The 3,966-nt window shown below is 43.3% G+C and overlaps 1 protein-coding gene across 2 annotated transcripts in view; it reads left to right on the forward strand.

Annotated features, from left to right (window-relative positions):
- Window positions 1–3,966, forward strand: part of Vit (vitrin) — a 150,400-nt gene that overhangs the window by 145,572 nt on the left and 862 nt on the right. The gene's annotated exons all lie outside the window — the stretch shown is intronic.

Here is a 3,966-nt window from a genome sequence, read left to right on the forward strand (position 1 = left end):
ATGTCACTGATCTCAAAGTGCCATAAAACATCACAAAAACATAACAACCTGAAGAAAACTCCAAGTGATGATGGTAGTAGTAGTAATAACTGTGAACTGGGTGGTCAGTGGATGCCAGAGACCTTGAGACAGGTGCTAGTACACAGAACCCACTGTTGCTGTCATTCAACTTTTTTTCTTTAATTTGAGTCATGTGCAGCATTCTCTGTATGCCTGAGAAATGCTTTAAAAGCTACCCAAGGTCCCAGAGTGAGTGGGCAAGGCGGACAGGCCAGCTCCGGGCCATAAGCCCGGGCCCCTGCTATCCCGGGCATGCCTGCCCCATGCTGTGCTCAGCTCCAGAGTCACTCATTTTCATCACTGTACTGTGCCTTCCTTGGACCTCACCAGAGGGTACTTTGGCTTACTCAGGAAAAGAAGAGAAGGAAGAAGGAAATGGGAGGGATCAGGGCTTCGTATTCTGGGCAGCTTTTTAGAACTGGGACTAATGGATGCAAATGTCTACTACTACAATTCATCTAAAAATATTATGACCCCATAAGTGTCAAGTCCAGGCTGGGTGACCACCCATCAGAATTGCCAGGAGGGTCTCTACCACAAGGATGGTGTCAGAGATCTGAAAAGCTGAGTTTCTAATACTGCTGTGTAGTCTACTGGGGGGCAGTCTATCTTTGAGCAGAAAAGAGGGCTCAGGCAGTCCAAGTCCACTGCTGCAGCAAAGCTGCTCCCACTACCCTTGACAGAATTCTTCTCTTTTTTATGCATTTAGTACAGGGTCTCACAACACAATTGGACTCATAGTGATCCTCCTGTTTCAGCCCCCCAAGCACTGGGATTACAGGCATATGCCACTACGCCCAGTCTCAATCACGTCTCAGCGTGCCCCAGGGGTGGAGCCGGCATGACACGCCGGGAATCGAACCCTGGCCACTGCGCTCTGCCTAAGCAGGTGCTTTAGTCCACTGAGCTATCAGGCTGGCCTTTGACCCCATTCTTAAGCTCAGAACTGCTGCACTCAGTGACCAAGCCTGACAATATTCAGAGGAAAGAAAGTGGGGAGTGGAGGAAAGAAAGTAGCTTCCATACAGCTTAATGGTCTATAATTACAAAGCAGATTAGGCCAAAGCCATACCAGGGGTGGGTAGCTCTTGAGTCAGGAGGACAGGGCGCCCAGAACACGTGGGAACAAGATGGGCCTGTGCTGGTGTGCTAGGGTTGGGGGTGAGGGGCAAGTGCCCCACCCAAACTCTGCCCTCTGTTTCCTGGCTATCTCGTGTACCTGCTCTGGCCAGCCAAAGACTTTGGAAAGTCAGGTACATGCTCTATTCCACTATGTTCTTGCCTGTTCACCTTTAGATATGCTCAAGTTTGTCCCTTACCCAAATAAACAATTCTCTTTGACCCCATGTTCGGCTCCAGTTAATACTTGCTTCCACCCTCCATGGCCAAACTTCTAGAAAGGATTAGCTACCTGTGCTATCCCAACACTGTCCCTTCTTTCATTTTAAAGAGAAGAAAAATAATAATAATCATGGTGTAAAATTTCAAAACAATATTGTAGGAGATAACAATGCTCAGTACATGGTGCATTGTTATCTTTGAAATAATTGCTCACAATCAAGATATAGGCATGAAAAACTGATCAAGCAATATAAGCACATACCTACCCTTTCAACGACTGTATATTTCCCCTTCCTTCTTTTTGTCTTTTCCCCATTCCAGTTTCTCTTTTCTTTTGAGCATTTTCTCACTGTAATGGGTTCTCAACATAGGAAACCAGACCAGAATCCAATATTAAAATTGAACGGGCCTGGGACCGCTTGACCATACTCACGCAGGAGAGGACAAATGGCCCAGAGCCTTAGAAGGGTAAAGGTTTTAAAGCTAGAAACCATATTCTGTTTGGCAAACAAATTTGTTATTTAGCACAGAACAGTACCTTTAGGGACAGTGTGACCATTACTCAGCATACATTTTTTTCTGGGAGCATTGTCTAGTTCTCTTTTAACATACATCTGCATATGCGTGGCCTTGACTACCACAGCTATGCTTTTCAGTTGGTTAGCAACACTCTAGTTATTTTGTACAGTTAGAAGCATTTTGACCTTTACTTTGATTTAATTTGGAGGTCTATTCTGGGAACTCACATTCTATTGATGGTTTATCGACAGTACGCCAAGCCTTTTTGTGGTCTTACAAGGAAGCAGAGTCACAGAAAGCTGAACAGAGTGATTTTTTACATTTAGTTTTACATTAACTCATCACACTTACCATTTCACAATATCTATTGTATATTTGGGGTCTTATTTACTCTTTCAGCTTCTTACATGAGGGAGAAAATATGATGTTTGTGTGAGACTGGTTTATTTCACTTATAAGTATGGACTCAAGTCACATCCATTTCCTTATAAATGTCTCAAGTTTATCCTTCTTTATAGATGAGTAATATTCCATTGTATAAAATACTACACCTTTTTTATCATTTCCTCCGTTGATGGGCTCTGGGTTGTTTCCAAGATTTTGCTATGACAAATTGTGCTGCTATGCACATGAGTGTACACACATCACTGTGCTATGTTTTAATTCTTCTGGGAAAATACCCAGAAGGGGAGTAGCTGGGTTGAATGAGACCTCTAATCCTAGTTTTCTAGGACTCTCCAGACTGATCTGCATAGTCTACACTCCCTTCAACAGTGAAGAAGGATTCCTTTTTCCCCATACCCCCTCCAGCATTTGTTATTGATCGATTTCTTTTATTGATCAATTTCTTGATGATAGATATTCTTCCTGGGGTGAGATGGAATCTCAGTGTTGTTTTAATTTACATTTCTTGAATGACCAATAATGTTGAACACTTTTTCACGTATTTATTTGCCATTTGTATTTCTTCATCTGAGAAATGTATACTCACTCATCCCACTTTGGATTAGGTGTTTGAATTTGGGGTGGATCTGACTTTTTTCAGTTATATGCTCTAGGTAGAAGTCCGTTGTCTGAAGGTGTCCCTTCTTTTTCACTTGCAGTTCACAGCAATTCATTTGGTTTCTTTGGCATTTCCACTCCTGAAGCTGCCCTCACTGACCTACCAATGACTTGGGTCTGTTTTTCTCAATCCAGTGAGCACAGTTTCTCTGGCCCTCCTGCAGCCTGCAAGATTGCCATTTACCTTCTTTCTTATCTTCAAACCCTTTCTTCACTGTGGTGATGGAGTAGATGCTGGGGCCCTGGGGACAGAATTTTTGCACTTGGAATGAGGTTGAAAATGACAGTTTATAACATCATCCTCCAGCCTCAAGTGATTTGATCCAATTAAAACAGTAATATCAATGAGGTCTTGGTTCAGTGAGCCTCTAATCCCAGGCACTCAGGAGACTGAGGTATGAAAATTATAAATTTGAGCCCAGCCTGGGTGACTTAGTGAGAACGTCTAAAAAAAGGTAAAAAGATGTCAAATGAAAAGCAGTAATTTTTTATAGCTAAAAAGATCATGAACTGGCCTTTAATGCCTCAGAGGCTCTGAGGTTTTGTTTGGCTCTCCACACAGGAGTGGGAATATACCATATGATGTATGTGGCAGCAAAAGCTTCACTCGTCCCCAACTATCTTTGCTGTATCTCATCTTTGTCCCCACAAGAATGCACCTATACCATAGGCAGTGTGTGGCTTGCCCAGAACAAACTGGACATCATCGCCACCAGCCCTGCCAGGGACCACTCCTTTATAGATGAGTTTGACAACACACATTGGTCCTCTATCTATCTTTCTGTCCCATACATGCAATCCTTACCATGTACTTATTCCATTTTTTGGTAGTCTTTTTCTCTCCAGAAGACTATAAACTCCTGATAGAGGCGCTCTTGCTCTTTGCCACCACCATGAAAGGTTGCTTTCTGCTCTGTGCTGCTCTGCGTTGGACCCAGCTGAGTATGGACTGAAACCTCCAGTAACTATTCACAGGTTGGGGGC

This window comes from Octodon degus, unplaced genomic scaffold (genome assembly GCF_000260255.1).
Source record: "Octodon degus isolate 3935 unplaced genomic scaffold, OctDeg1.0 scaffold00020, whole genome shotgun sequence".
Classification (NCBI taxonomy): domain Eukaryota; kingdom Metazoa; phylum Chordata; class Mammalia; order Rodentia; family Octodontidae; genus Octodon; species Octodon degus.